Here is a 16,632-nt window from a genome sequence, read left to right on the forward strand (position 1 = left end):
TTCCCCACTTTCCTCCCCGCCCCCTCCCTCTTCTCCCTTCTCCCTCCACCCCCTGCAGCCTCCCCGCGCCCCGACCCCTCCCGGTCTGGAACGCCCCCGGAGAAGGCTGATGCCCTGACAGCGATCCCAGCACCCCGCTGACCTTTTCCCGCCTTGCCAGTGAGAAGGAGTTGAAAAGACCTCTCTGCAGCTTGCCCGGCTGCCTTGTCCCTGTCGGCCTGCTGTGCTGCTGGGAGCCCCAGCGCCGGGCCCTTCTTTTGGGCGGTCCACAGCCCCCCCACTGTCCTGTGTGATCAGTCAGGGTTGGCGCCAGCCCCAGTAAACCCGTCAGCCTCGGTGGTCCTCAGATACCACCTTTAAGAGCCACATACTGGGGAAAAAGCAAAATATATCAAAGCAAAGACACCTCCCTCTCCCTGCTGGCCTCTGGGTACAGAGATACTGCAACAGCGCTCAGTGTTCATTTAGGGGGTGGGGGTGCGGGCACCCCTGGGGTGGGACCGGGAGGGGGCCTCTCAACACTAAGACTGCGGGTCCTTCTGGCAAGGCTGGGCTGCAGAGCAGAGCCTCACCCAGATTCAATCCCGCACTCTGGAAGCCTTTGACATTTCCTCCTCCGTGGGAATGGGTTTCACTACAACTCACATTGCTGCAGGAAAGAAAAGGGAATCGTGATCTGAACTGCTGTGGAAAGTGTGTCCTTAAAATCTTATTAAGGTTTATTTTTAGAGCCCATGTCTGCTACTCTTATCGCCAGAGACAAATTCTAGAGGGGTCTCTCAGCTTGAATGACCTTTAAGAAAAGGCTTCAGAGATGAGAGAAGAGCAGGGAGAGGCAGGTTCTGTCCTGGGAGGGCAGGCTTTTGCTATGCTGGCAGCCCTCACCCGCCTTGACAGGGGGGCAGCCCTGGCCTGAGTCCAGAGGGCATCTTGGATGCACCCAATAATGCCAGGACAGTAGGAATCTTTCCCAGGGGTGAAGGGCATTACCCCTCCCATCTTCCAGCCTAGACACCACAGAAGACAGGTCTCTCTACCCACTCCCACCCCACCCCCACATGCAGCAGGCCCTGGGAACAGGCCAGACTGACCTCATAGCAGCAACCTCTCACAGTAGCAAACAATTGTTGCGTGCTTTCTATATACCGGATACTGTTCTAAGTGCTCTCCATGCAGTTACTCACTTAATTCTCACCATCCCCCTATTGTTATCTCCATTTTACAGATAAGACAGCCTTACAGGGCTTACACAATTTGACATGACAGAGCTTTCTGATTTTTTTCCTATCCTAAGAGAGTCCCCACCCACAGGCACCCTGCCTAAACCCTACTGGCCAAATAGCATGATGAGGACGGCCCCACCCTGGGAAACCCTGGGCACAGGGGCTGAGGATCTGTAGGAAGCACAGTGCTGAGAAGGAGGGAGCGCGAGGCAGCCCAGAGGAACTGCACAGGGAGTGACTCTGCATCAGCCCTCTGGCAGCTGGTGCCAAGAGCTGCCTCTCCCTGCCAGGCTGCGGAACCCATCGCCCACATCTGCATCTTGAACTGGCACTTCTCTCCTAACAACCCGGCAGCAGCTTAGTATCTCCCTCTCCATTAAGAGTCCAAAGAGTCACAGAACGTAACAGCCCCCATGGTCCACAGCTCTCCCAGCTTTGAGGGCAATATGGAGGCTACGAGTACAATCCCCAGAGACCAAGAAAGGAGGGGTCTCAGAGGGTGATGCTGCCCCCCACTCACAGGCAGAATGACTAGAGAGGGGAGGGCCCTCACCCACGAGTTGTGCCCACCCAGGGAGCGAGGAGAGACTCAGGTCAGAAGGGGATGGAGTGTGGGATGCAGAAACTCAAGGACATGATCCTGCCGTGGCTCCAGGCACTGTCTTTTTTTGGCTCAAAAGCTGCCTCTGAACCAAATGTTTGACAGCTCCCTTCTTATTAGGGGGGGAGGGGAGGGTGCAGAGATCTCATGGGTGGGCCAGAGCAGGAAAGGGGAGCAGACACCGGGGGAAGTAAGGGGAAAGCTGGAGGGGCTATTCCTACAGGAGCAAAATCAAGCCACCAAAGAACTAAACTGCCTCCCTTCTCCAAGCAAGACCCAAATCACCCTGGAACACTGCAGGGGGGTGGGGCTTGGAGTAGCAAAGGAAGAATGCCCAGGCGGCTCTAAGCCACTAGCGGTGTTGAGGGGCAGTAGGAGAGTGAACCCAGGTACACACATGTGGACACACAGCCACGAACCTCCAGTCTGCCCCTTCCACATGACTTTGACACAGTTTATGCTCTTCTTGGTCCACACCCACAACTGACATACACCTCCTGACCACACACACACACACAAGTGGGCAAAATAAAGACACAAAGTGACAACCAGTGAAGCACACCCTCATGAGTTACACCTTTGTCCATTTATACAGACCGGCCCAGACCCAGAGGTACACCATGACACATCCCAAAATGTGACCCCTGGGCATTCCTGGAGAAGCTCTCCATGGCCAACTGCTGGCCACGCCCAGACAGCAGACTCCAGAACCTGGGTGTCTAGAACCTGGTCGTCCATAGCTTAGCTACTCAAGCCAAGGCTGGTGCTGGGAAGCTCTGAGAACCCCAGGAATTGCTCTGGGGAGGTGCTGGGCTTCCCATAGGGATTTTAGGCACTCAAACCAGGGTTATCCAAGAAGCTCTGGGAATATCTCAGGGAGAAGGGGGAACTTTGTCCACTTTGCATGGCCTAAAGCTTCCATAGGGTTCCTCTTCCCACGTGGATGGTGGTCAGTGCTGATCAACCGTGCTCCTCAGCTCCACGGTGTCCGCTGGCCTGGATGCCACAAATTACATGCCCACCATTTGTTCTGTGTGTAGATCCACACAGGAAAACCACCAAACCTGGAGGCTGAATAGCGTGGGGCTAAAAACACAAATCATGAAGCCAGGCGGCCTGGGTTTGAATCTATGCTCTGCCAGCGACTGTGTGACCCTGGGCAAATTACTTAACCTCTCTGGAGCTGGATTTTTCTCAACTGTGAAATGAGAACAATAATACCTACCTACCTCCTAGGGTTATTGTAAGAATTAAACGGATACATTTGAACAAAGTGCTTAAACAGTGTTGTACGCTGAGTTCTAAAGAGGTGGGTAGATGGGTGAGGGGGTGGGAGGCCCAGGGGAAGGCCAAGGGGTGGCTGAGGAGGAGAGGAAGTTGGGGTGAGGAGAGGTAAATGTTCTGAAAATGACCACAGACCTGTGTCTCTGTGCTGTCAACTTTGATATTCTGGAAGGAAAATAAATAAAAGCGTATTTCCTCACAGAGTACGGTGTGCTCAACCAGAAAGCCACGGAATAAAAGGCCATTTCCTCATCATTATATAATAATATCAAAGATAATGCCTCCTTCTCAGAAGAGCCCAGAGCACTTAGAGATCGCACGGTCAGCCAGCCCAACCTGCATGGCCCGGTGCTGGGTGGCCGGGGTGGCCAGCTGCCAGCGACCGCTGCTCCCGCAGGCGGACAAGCAGAACATGGGCCAAGGGCATCACGGGGAGCCCTTCCCACCCCCACCCCCTACCCCTCACCCCCCTACATCCCACCGCACTCAGCGTCAGCGCTGCATCCTCAGCGTTTCCGCAGCAGGTCCACCGCCACGCGGCTGGCCTACACAGAGAGGCCTCTGACCTTGGAAGTCAGCTTAGAAGCCTTGGAAGGGGTTCCGCAGAAGGTGGGTGGCCTATCTCTGCGCACTGCATTGTCAATGGGAGAAATGGGGTGGGGAGTGCAGACCTGCCTGCGGCAAATTGGAACTTCCTCCCCGCCTCTTTTGCAGGCTCCGTTTTTGTCTCTGAAGGTCCCATGAGCAGAGCAGCCAGACAGACGCTCCAGGTGGAAGGCCAGAGAGTGACTGCTGTCCTGCCCAGCGCAAGCCCTCGGAGCGGGGCGGGTTCCACTTCCGGGGCGGAGAAAGCCAGGTGGGCACGACTCCGGGGTCAGGGCCCGCCCCTCTCTGGTCCGAGCTCCAGATTGGACGACACACCGGAAGTGAGGTTGTGTCTTTCGTGTGAAAAAGCAGAGCCCCACGGAAGGGTTCCATGCATCCGAAGAAATTTCAGAGAGTTGCTGACTCTATAGGGCCACTGAGGCAAAGAGAAGCTGTCCAAGATCAAGTGTGAGTCCGGTCGAATGAAGGCTTGATGCTTTTCTTCACTATTAAGCATATTTGGTATTTTCCTTTTAGGAGAGAGGGAAGCAGGTGGCTCCCAACTTGAGTTCTTGATGCCCTGATTTTGGACGTCCTGCCTTCCTGGGCTCTCAGATACACACGTATGCTTGGAGCTGCTCCTGAGCACCTTCTGCAAAGGATGTATGGACCGTTACCACTTTCTGAACATTCTGGCAACTGGCACCAGGGAAGTCCAGATTCATGACACTTTCTGCCTGGATTTCTGCAAGGTCTAGTTCTCATACAGCATCATATGACAAGTAAAACCGCTGTATTCCTGGTGCTTAGAGTCAGGCATGTAGTAGGTGCTCATAGCTTTTCAATGCCTCCCTATCACTGAGAGCATAATAAGAACAATGACCGTGGCGGCAACAATGATCACCACCATTGGCTGAGCGCTAACTATGGGCTGGCACAGGTCTGCATGCTTTGCATGTACTGCCTCCTCTAATGCTCTCAGCAACCCTGTAGGACAGGTATCTTCCTAACCACATGTTACAGATGAGGAAGCTGAGGCACAAAAATGTTAAGTACTTTGCTTAAAGCCACACAGCTCCTAAGTGACAGGGTCAGCATCTGAACCCGGGTAAAGTCCAAGCATCAAGGTGTGAGGACTCAGCCCCCATCTCCAGCTTCAGCTCTTGACATGCTCCACCCTGCGTCCCACTGACAGCTTTGCAACCCTCTGTCTCTCTCTCTGTGTAGGCTGTTTTTCTACCTCATCACCTTCCCTCCAGCTTCTCCTGGGTAATACCTACCTCTCTTTCCAGATGCATTTTACCTGCTGTCTCCTCTTGGAAGGCTCCCCCATCTGCATGCTCTAAGTCCTCAAAGCTTAGCTGGATGCCCCTCATTTGTGCTTCCCTAGCAATACGTGCATGACCCCACTGCACCTGCTGTGAAGGCGCATTTGTCTTCTCCCCACACGAGTCACCAATGATGTCCTAGCCCTCATGGTATCACCAGTGCCTGGCAGCGTGGTTGGTACTTGGTCATTGCTTCCTGAGTTGTGAAAGGTACCTATAAAGGGCCAGTCAATTGAGACTTTGCAGACACATACATACAGATAGTTATGTAAGTAGCTTAGTGACGTCTCACATACTGTCATCATGACAACGAATCAGATCTTAGTCTAAACCATTCCTCAATTGCTTGCAAGCATTTTAGAGAAATGCACCAATATGTACAAAAGGGTTCAATCTTCCTTTGAATAGCTTTAACTGTAGTCCTCTAGATCACAGAGACTTAGAACTGGACATAAGAGACTGGGTTTGAGACTACTTCTAGCCCTTATTAGCCATGGGGAGTTCTTTACTTTCTTGGAGTCTTCACTTCCCCATTTGGAAAGCCAAAGTGATTGCTCCCTTCCCAGCCTTTTTTTCTGGGGGTGATCTTGGTAAAGCAAAAGAAATGAGGCATGTGAAAGTCTTTTATGAACTATAAAGCACTATAAAAAACATAAAATCCCCCAGGACATCTTGCTTTCTTTGCAGACATCAGAATCTGGTTCTTTATAAAAATTCCTTCTGCCTTAGAATTACTTCTCTTTAGAACAAACTAGTTACTTGAAGAAGAAAACAGGTCATACTGACCTTTCATCTGGGGGCCAGATACTAAGGTACCAATATTAGTTCCAATTTTATAGCATTACATGGAAGTTGCATGATAGCATTTCATAAAGTGTTGGGGTGATTTACTCTGTCATTGATTTATTCATGCTGTTCATAGGCATACCAATGTTCTGCATTTGCCCAGCCATGCAAGGTGCTCTTAAGATTGCTATCTTATCTTTCCCATGTCATGGCAACCCCACGAGGTAGGGTTTATGATCTCTGTTTTACAGATAAGAAACCTGAGACTTACAGAGTTTATAAGTACCTTGTGCATGGAAATTCAATGAGAAATTAACCATTTTCTTTAAAAATATTTTTTCTATAAAATTTAATCTATTTATTTTCATCTTTGCTAGAAGACTTAAGTATTTCCTCCTTGTTAAATCACTGACACCTGCACCATCATTTCTTAGTAAAAAAAAAAAAAATGCAAGTGCAAAATAAGTTGATGGGAAAAAATGCAAATTCCAAAATTTCAGAAATGTTTTTCTTATGCGCTGAAAGCAGACCCTGCAAATCAGTTTCTGAAGAAAGATGGGAAAGAAAGTGAAATATGACTGAAAACTTCAAGAAGTATGAAAGACTTTGCCCTGAGGACTTTGGTCTGTTCATTCCTGCTGGTAGATTTCTTTTGTGTCTTGAAGGGATGGGAGCTATTTTTACCCCACATTTTCCCCTGTGTTCCTTCAGGCATTGGGCTAGAGCCCTCGGGCCTGAAACAAGTATTTTCTCTCCCACCCCTTGTCATTCTAATCTTCTTTGGCTCCAGTGACTCCAGTATTTCTCTGTCTTCTGTGGGCCAGAGAAACCAGAATCCCAAAGCTAATTTGACTCATGTTCACAATATGGCAGCCTTATCCAGGGTCTTCCCAAGAGTTGCTTTATTGTCTTGAGTCCTTGCCTTCCGCATGCTTAGCTCACTTTAAAGGACAGACTCTGTGAGTTTGCAGGATATGAGGGAGGTGGAATACTCTTTTGATCTTAGTTTTATCTTTGTGACTCCACCTTCACCTCTGCTGGCCCAGAAAACATAGAACAATACCCATTTCTCTGAAGGTTTTAGGAGCTGCCCCCAACTTTTAGAAGAGCCTCAGTCTGGTGAGTCTGATGAGTTCATTCCCGAGACGTGTGTGAACTGAGCAGGCCAAGGGTGCAAAGTGGCAGCAGGCTCAGCTGGGCACCTGGAGGAGTGGTGCCCACAGGGCAGAAGCTATTGCCAAGCAAGTTCCCTCGAACTAGAAATGGCCTTCCCTAAGAACTTCACTGTGGAAATCCTATTCATTTTTTCATTTTTTTTTTTTTTAAGGTGGGGGAGGTAATTAGGTTCATCCATTTATTTACATTTAGAGGAGGTACTGGGGATTGAACCCAGGACCTCATGCATGCTATGTATTCCACCGGTTGAGCTATAGCTTCCCCACCGAAATCCTACTCATTTTCAAGGCCCACCTCACACTCGTGACCTTGACCACCTCCGCTGGAAGAGACCCCTGTTGCTGGTGCTACTCTGTACCACGTAGAAGCATGTACCACCGACCACCACGCATCCTACTTGTTTGAGAGCATCTTGGCTTCCCTCCTGGACAGTCCGTTTCCTGAAGGCTGGAACTAAATCTCATGCAGCCTTAAATCCAAAACAGGACTTAGCCTAGTGCCTTGCAGACAGGAAGTGTTCAATAAATTATTGAGTTTTTTAAATAATGGCTTTTTTAGATTTCTGTAGTATTCCTTGACTTAATGGTTATAAAAGTTTATGTGCGGAAATCTCTAAACTCTTGGAAATTAAACAAAACACTTAAAAGCAATCCATTAGTCAGAGAGGAAGTCTTAAGGAAAATTAGAAAATATTATGAGCCAAATGAAAATGAAAACATATCAAAATTTATGGGATGTACCTAGAGCAGTGCTTAGAGGGAAGCTTAGGGGATTAAATGCTTATATTAGAAAAGAAGAAAGATATCAAATCAATCATCTAAGAAACTAGACCTACCTTAAGAATCCACCTTAAGAAACTAGAACAGTGGGCAAAGGTATGGCTCAGTGGTAGAGTGCATGCCTGGCAGGCCTGAGATCCTGGGTTCAATCCCCATACCTCCATTAAAAAAAAAAAGAATAACCTAATTACCTCCCCCCAAAAAAGATAAAAAATTAAAAATTAAAAAAAAATAATTGGACAAAACAATTTAAAAAATTAAATTAAAAAAGAAAGTTAAAAAATTTTTAATTAAAAAATTTAATTTTAAATGAAAAAAAAAGAAAGTTAAAAAAAAAAAGAAACTAGAACAGAAAGAGAAAAATCAATCCAAGGCCAGCAGAAGGAAGGAAAATAATAAGAGTAGATATCAATAAAGTTCAAAGCAGAAGAATTTTAGAGAATAATCAGTGAAACCAAAAGACAATTCCTTGAAAAGATCAATCAAATTGATAAACATCTAATTTAAAAAGGAGAGAAAACTGGACAGCAGCATGTAAATCAATGAAGCTAGAACACTCCCTTATACCATACACAAAAATAAACTCAAAATAGATTAAAGACTTAAATATAAGAGAAGATACAATAAACCTCCTAGAAGAAAATATAGGCAAAACGTTATCTGACATACATCTTAAAAATGGTCTCCTAGGGCAGTCTACCCAAGCAATAGAAATAAAAGCAGGAATAAACAAGTGGGTTCTAATTAAACTTACAAGCTTCTGCATAGCAAAGGAAACCATAAATAAAACAAAACGACAACCTACGGAATGGGAGAAAATTTTTGCAAATGAAACTGACAAAGGCTTGATCTCCAGAATATATAAGCAGCTCATACAACTTAATAAGAAGAAAACAAACAACCCAATGCAAAAATGGGCAAAAGACCTAAACAAGCAATTCTCCAAGGAAGACATACAAATGATCAAAAGGCACATGAAAAAATGCTCAATATCACTAATTATCAGAGAAATGCAAATCAAAACTACAATGAAGTATCACCTTACACCAGTCAGAATGGCCATCATTCAAAAATCCACAAATGACAAATGCCGGAGAGGCTGTGGAGAAAAGAGAACCCTCCTACACTGCTGGTGGAAATGCAGTTTGGTGCAGCCACTGTGGAAAACAGTATGGAGATTCCTCTAAAGACTAGGAATAGACTTACCATATGACCCAGGAATCCCACTCCTGGGCATATATCCAGAAGGAACCCTACTTCAAAATGACACCTGCACCCCAATGTTCATAGCAGCACTATTTACAATAGCCAAGACATGGAAACAGCCTAAATGTCTATCAACAGATGACTAGATAAAGAAGTGGTGGTATGTTTATAGAATGGAATACTATTCAGCCATAAAATGACAACATAACACCATTTGCAGCAACATGGATGTCCCTGGAGAATGTCATTCTAAGTGAAGTAAGCCAGAAAGAGAAAGAGAAATACCATATGAGATTGCTCATATGTGGAATCTAAAAAAAAAAAAAAAAAAAAAGAACATAAATACAAAACAGAAACAGACTCATAGACATAGAATACAAACTTGTAGTTGCCAAGGGGGTGGAGGGTGATTTCAAAACTTGTAGATACTGACAGGCATGTGCAGAATAGATAAACAAGATTATACTGTATAGCACAGGGAAATATATACAAGATCTTGTGGTAGCTCACATTGAAAAAAAAATTGTGACAATGAATATATGTATGTTCATGTATAACTAAAAAATTGTGCCCTACACTGGAATTTGACACAACATTGTAAAATGACTATAACTCAATAAAAAAAAAGTAAAAAAAAAAAAAAAAAGGAGAGGAGACACAGACTGCCAATATCAGGAATAAGAGATACCACGACAGAGCCCATGGCCATTAGGACATGATAGGGGGTTTACTACAAACAACTCTACACACACAAACCTGACAATTTAGATGAAACGGACCCATTTCTCAGAAACCACAAACTATCAATTCAGTCACGATGAAATAGATCATCTGAATAGTCCTATAATGATTAAAGACCTTGAATTCACAGTTTTTAAATACTTTGAAATAGAAATATCCAGGCCCAGATGGTCTCACTGGAGAATTCTAGCCAACATTTCAAGAAGAAATAAGAGCACATAGGAGAGGAAAAAATACTCCTCACTTACTTTATGAGGCTACCATGACCCTGATATCAAAACCAGACAAAGAAGTACAAGAAAAGAAAACTACAGATCAACATTCCTCATGAACACAGATACAAAACCCTCAACAAAATATTGGCAAATTGGATATAGTGATACAATAATAATACAGCATGACTAAAAGTCCTTTAGTGAACGAATGAGGCAGTGATTCTCTTCTATGTTCCCACTGAGGTGGTGGTTACACAAATCTATATACGCATTGCAAGTCATAGAACTACACACAAACGCACACACACAAACCAGTCAATTTCACTGTATGTTAATTTCTACAATAAAGTTTTTAAAAATTAAATGTTTTGTGTGTGTGTTATCTCTGTGACAATGGTAACTAGCATTTGTATTATTCTTTTTTTTTAAGTTTTTTTTGTTTTATTTTTTTCTTTGTTGAGAGTGTAGGTAATTAGGTTTGTTTGTTTATTTTTAGAGGTGATACTGGGGATTGAACCCAGGACCTCGTGCATGCTAAGCATGCACTCTACCACTTGAGCTATACCCTCCCCCTTGTATTATTCTTCTGATACAAAGTGCTTTCACACACATTTCATGAAATTCCCCTAACGACAGTCATATGAAGTATGTATTACGGGCTCATTTTTACAGATGGGTAAACTGAGTCTCAGGTGCAATGACCTGCCGTGTATTAATGAAGAGAGTTAAGCCACAGGTCCAGACCCTCAGTGGAAGGTCCTATCAGCCAAGGTTCTCACTAACTCTCCCTTGGCTCTGTGCTTATATCCCTGGATGGTGATGGCAGTGACATTCTGTGTCTCCTGGAGAGAAAGTAAATCCAGGTGCAATCCTGCTCAAAGCCAGAGGCTGTTGGGACCCCCTTGGAGCAGTGAATGGGAGCTCACAGCGCAGGGAAGCTGTAGTTCAGTTCCTGGCAGTTAACTCTAGGTAACTCAGAGTTCAGATCACCCGCAACAGAAAAGGCTTCCACTCTTTCAATGCCTGCTCTCCACGTGATTACTTTTCTTGTGATTTTCTTTTCTACAGTGAGGGTAAGGTATGCTACCATGTTCCCAGGAAGCAGTGGGAGGTGTGAGTGGAGGAGTGAGAACGAAGATTGCCACAGTCTTCAATTCTATTTTCTCTAATTCCCTGAAACTTCATTAAACCACGTATCTGAGAGACTCTCTCCTTCCCAGCCCCACCCTCCCAAAAGAAGTACGTGTGTTACGGGAGAAGCAGAGACAAGGATCTCGGGAGGCACCCCCACTGGGGTCCTGTTGATTGAGGTGTTCGGGAGGAGTGGGCAATGTGCCAAAAACACACTCATGAGAAGTACGCTAATTAAAGGTTGTGTATTTTTGTGTATCTCACACCGTCTTTCAATTCAGTGAATATCAAATAACGGGAGGGGTATTTGATACCAAGCAATTGCTTATATCACTTCATCAGAGAAGCAGATCTTAATGGCCAACAGCCATTTTTAGAGGACTTAATATTATTTCATTTTTATAATTTTATCTTTTGTGGGGAGGGAGGTAATCAGGTCTATTTATTTAGCTTTAATGGAGATACTGGGATTGAACCCAGGACCTCATGCATGCTAAGCTTGTGCTCTACCACTGAGTTATACCCTCCCACCCCAGACGACTTAATTTTAAAATGGAATCACATCTCAAGATGCTGCAGGAACTTCTGCTAAAATGCTAGAACCCATCAGGAAACTCTGGACAAGCACCGGACAAGTTTATTTCCCATCGGTCACCCTACTGAAATCACATCTTGCTGGAGAGATGTTGTGCTTCAGGCTTGATTCTGGCTGCAGTATCTGGGCAAGCTGAGTCATTCCCTGCCATTCCAACCTCAGGGGAACGAGCATGGGGGCTGCAGGGATGAGAGAATTCTAGAAGGCACAGAAGATGTAAAACTGAGTCTGAGGCTGTGTTGGAAGGGAGCAGCAGGTAAGGGAGAGGTTTGTAGGGTCTTTGCAACCTGTGCTTGGTGAGCAGAGGGTGTGGGAAAGCCATGTTTCACGTACCAGCTCTAGCAAATCACAGCAAAGGGCAAGAGATGACTTCATTTTGTTTTTTTCTGGGAGCAGGAGGTACGGGGCGTGCTTTTTAGGGAAGCCGGTGGTGTGGCTTCTATGCCTGAAGTGACAAGCCCCGAATGGTTGGAAGAGGCACAATCCTAGGAGGACATACTTTAAGGAAGAGTACGAACTCAGACAACCTGCCTTAGTGTTCCCCAAACAAAGCCAGCACGAGGACCTAGAATAGTCCTGAATTGATGTCAAGATTATGGGTTACTTTGTTTTAGCTTAAGAAACAGTTTCTCACATGCCGTCTTATTTGGTTTTCCAATTCTGGGAGGCAGGTTTTATGATCCCATTTTGAGGAAACTAAGGCTCAGAGAGATTAAGGAACTTGCTCGAAAGCTCTCAACAATTACATGGTGAGGCAGGGACAAAATCCTGGGTCTGCACAGTGCCCTTCCCCTGCCCTATGTCACCTCTCCTACCTGGAGTGAAGGTCTCACACCAAAAGCCATCTCTAGGGATTGCAAGGTTGACAAATGCAAGATAAGAATGGATTCTGAGTTTAATAAATAAATCTAGTAATAGGCATTCCACTGCTGGCCAGGGGTCTTTGTTAAATGTTTTCCAAATCCTTGTCTTTCTCCCTTCCTGCTTTCTTCCTTTCATTCCTTTCACAAACACACACCTAGGGACCACCGCACAGATGGGATGATGTTAGGCATCCTGGAGGTTCCAAAGATAAATTAGACTCAGATTCTTCCTCCAGAGGGCTTACAAGGCAGTATTTGTTCAAGAATAAGCATGTTACAAGTAGACTGTAATCAAAGCCAGCGACTCCAAGAACTCTTCCATTGTAATTATTAGCATCTCAAATTTTCTCGTCTGCATTCTGTCACCCTCAACAGGAAGCTCTCTGTGAGCAGGAACTCACTCTTATCTGCCATTGAATTCTCAGTGCCGGGAACAGAACCTGCTGCACAGCTGACACTCAATAAATGTTTGGTGACCCAGGGAATCCATGAGAAACTGATCCTTCATGGGGACCTCTTGGAAAGTTTCAAGGAAGAAAGATCATTTGCCCTGGTGAAAAGGTTGTTCTTCCTGGGCAGGTATGGAAGCTGTGTGTGTTCCAGACAGAACAGGAAGAGTGTGGGGGACAAAGAACAGCTGGCTGTGGGGGGAGAGACGGGGGGAGAGTATAACTCAGTGGTAAATACAATTATTTTCTAAATGCTGTTAATTTTATGTTTATCACCCTTTTAAAATGTCTTTTTTGTGTATGCTTTATAATTACGAATATGCTACTACAACAGTACATATGTAAAGTTTGTTAATAATAAACATATATGTATATACTGGATATGTATGCTGAAAATTTTTACTGATAGGGTGCAAAATTTAAGAAAATAGATTGGAAATAACTGTCTAGTGGAATCAATAAATAATTGTAAAGCCTTTGTAGTCCAACAGTGTCTGGCACAACGTTGGATGCACAGTAAGTATTTAGAACTTCCTGTGAGGGGGAAGGGTAGCTCAGTGGGAGAGCGTGTGCTTAGCATCCTGGGTTCAGTCCCCAGTACTGCCCTTAAATCAATCAATCAATAACGTGATTACCTCCCTCTCCCCAAATAAATAATTTAAACAAAATTTTCTTAAAAAAAAAAAAAAGAACAGCTGGTTATGTGAGGGACGCTGAGTTGGGCTGTAGCGCAGGGGGCGTGTGGAGGGGACATTAGGTTAGGCCTCTATCGTGGGCAGTCCCAGATGGCAGAGTTTGTTCACTTGGGCCCAGGAAACCATTCAAGTGTCTGTAGTGGGAGAGGCTGGCCAGAGTCGTGGCTCAGTGGTACCCTGTAGTGACAGTCCATCTGGGTAGAGCGGAGGGTGAGAGCAGGGAGGCTGTTGGGGGTGCCAGGGCAGGAGGAACAAGCCCCCCTGTGGGAGGTGGCAGGGCCTGAACGGGTGGAAGTCTGGGGACTATGGAGAAGAGGGGCACTTCACACAAGACCAGCCTCTTCAGGGCTCAACAACTGAAGGAATATGGAGACTGAAGGACAGCAAGGTGCAAAGATGGTATCGACCCCCAGCTCCCAGGCCAGGGAGGGACAAGGGGAAGTCAGAGGGGTTAGGCTGGGACGAGTCGAGGGGCAGAGGGGAGGGACGCTGCGTCTGCTCGGGGCGTGTGAAGGCTGCAGGCCCAGCAGGATATCTAGGACAAATGCCCGGCCAGCTGTCAGAATGTCAGAGATCTAGGTGTGGCCCACAAGCCCTCTAATCACTGAGCCAAAAATAGTCAGTGGAACAGAGCTGGGGAGCCTTTTACGGCCGCCTGCAGGATTGCGGGGTGCAGAGCACTGGCCTTGGAGGGGACCCCGGAGCACCCCTCTCTACAGAAGGGGAATCTGAGGCCTAGAAAGGTTGAGTCGCTTGCCCAAGGTCACACAGCCAATTTGCCCTCCCTGATTCTTAAGGGAGGTCAGTGAGCTTTTAGGTGATTGAAATGTTAAAATAGAACAACCCTGAGCTGATCTTGCCTCGAAGTGCAAAGCTGATTAGGGGACCAGGATAAGGAAACAGAAAATGATCTCTGTTGGTCAACTCAGCTGCCACCCAGATAAGAGAAATCTCCTAAAAGGAATCAGGTGCAGGATGGGTGGTGGCTGGGATTGCATTTGTTTTTTGGTTTTGGTGTGCTTTGCCTCCTAGGGTCTCCTCCACATAGCACCCTTCTCCCCAGGGCCACAGCTATTGACAATCAATTCATTCTGAGTCCTGAGTTGGTGCAGACTGTTCATGTGTGTTTGCACAGGAAGGTGAGAAGATCATCCACTAAAGAGGAAGTTGTTAAATTATGTGGCTCTGTGGGTGTTTTAAAACTCAAGCCAGCTGTTAGTTTTTTTTTTTTTAATGAATAAAAAAAAATAGCTGCTTTAGGAAAATTAAGTTTTTACCCACTAATTTCCAAATTACTATAGATGAAAAGATACAAATTAGACTAAGTTGGAAGTTTTTTCTCATTCTATATTTGCATAGTCTTTGAAATATTAATTTCTTAGTGGTGCCTAGGATGTGTGAGGTTTCCTCTTTGGTGTAATGGTCCCCGACCTTCTTATGTGATGCAGGAGAAATCACTTGTCAACGCGCAATGTGTTAGAACTTGATGCAATAAAGCTTTGGGTTTGAGAAATAAAGATATATTTAAAAATGAAAACAAAAAACAACCACTCTCACTGAGAAAATGTTTCCGAATTCCTGGAAGATGGAGGGCAGGAAGAAAACCAAGTTTTGTCCTGGACCCCAAATTCCTTTCTTCCTCCCTGAGAGGACATTGGTCCAATTACAAACTCCAGGACTTTTAAGAAAAGCAAACAAAACCCCAACCACATGGCAAAGGTCATCTGGCCTATGGAGAGAGTGAATGATTAACCCCAGAGAAAGTGAGTTTTGAGGATTTTTTTCTTTTATAGCGTTCAAAGGTGACACTTAGAAAATTTTGGCCCAGGGCAAATTCTAAGAACGTGTTCTCTCCCATCATCACCCCATGTACTCCACCCATCCCCCCTTCCCTGAGGACCTTGACCCATGCCCATGTGAGGAGTGTCCTATGTCAAGATCAGAGGGTGTGGTTCCCTTCCTGCCAGGCCCCTCCCTTGGTTCCTTCGGGCTCCTCTGGCAGCAGAGACAGCAGAAAGGGCTGAGGCTTCCACTTGGAACCCAGGTCCTAGCCCGGTGTCTCCACGTGTCTCTATTGTCACCTGTACTGTGAGAAATTCATTAGGACAAATGCACAAAACCTGGCTCTGTTCACATCCAGCAGGGTGACCGTGGGGGAGTTCCTCTTTCTCCCTCAGCCTCCAAACGCTCAACAGCAAAATGGGTTGATGATGCCTACCTACCTCAAAGGGAGATAAATAAGCACCCCCAAAATGCGCTCGGAGCAACGAAACTATCAGCACATCTTGGCGCCCTTTCCTGGAACAACCCCCCAGTTTCTCCTCTACCCTCCTACCAGGACGCCTCCGGCTTCTACTTTTTCCCCCTTCCTTTTCCTACAGACATTATGTAAGGAAAGGGGGTCTACGAGAGTACGGCAGCTTTCTTTCGTCTTCTGCGGCCCCTCTATCCTTGCAGGGAAGGCGACTGAGGGCCCTGCAGCGGCACAGATGGGTCCGCAGGACCCAGTGATGTCTGTGCTGGGGTGGCCAGGCCTCCGCTCTTGCAATGAACGATCCCCACTGCAAAGAGGGGCCCAGGGAGCACGGTCAGCTTTGCGGATCAGAACAGCTTTTCTGGGCACTGAGTGAGCTGGACGGTCACCCCGAGTATGCAGGACCTGGGTGGGGCCGCTGGGAGCCGGTGCTGCGCGCTCGCGACCGCGGGCGAAGGCGGAGCGGCGCCGAGGTCCGCAGTGTCCCGGGCTGCCCCCCGCGGCTGGCTGGCTCCGGGCGGGCGGAATTTCCCCAGAGTCCGGGCTGCGGCGGCAGGTCCGCGAGAGGGAGCCGCGGGCGCCCCCTGCTGCCCTGAACCGCAGCGCCACGACCACCGCCCGCAGATCCGGTCCTTTTCATCCCCTCCGCGCCCAGCCCGCGGAGGGCTTTCCCTGGACTCCTGCGCTGAACCGCAGTGCGCCCGCTTCCCCCTTCTCTTGC

The 16,632-nt window shown here is 46.7% G+C and overlaps 1 protein-coding gene across 1 annotated transcript in view; it reads right to left on the minus strand.

Annotated features, from left to right (window-relative positions):
• Nucleotides 1-16,632, minus strand: part of MAB21L3 (mab-21 like 3) — a 265,078-nt gene that overhangs the window by 176,890 nt on the left and 71,556 nt on the right. The gene's annotated exons all lie outside the window — the stretch shown is intronic.

Source organism: Camelus ferus, chromosome 9, assembly GCF_009834535.1.
Source record: "Camelus ferus isolate YT-003-E chromosome 9, BCGSAC_Cfer_1.0, whole genome shotgun sequence".
Taxonomy (NCBI): domain Eukaryota; kingdom Metazoa; phylum Chordata; class Mammalia; order Artiodactyla; family Camelidae; genus Camelus; species Camelus ferus.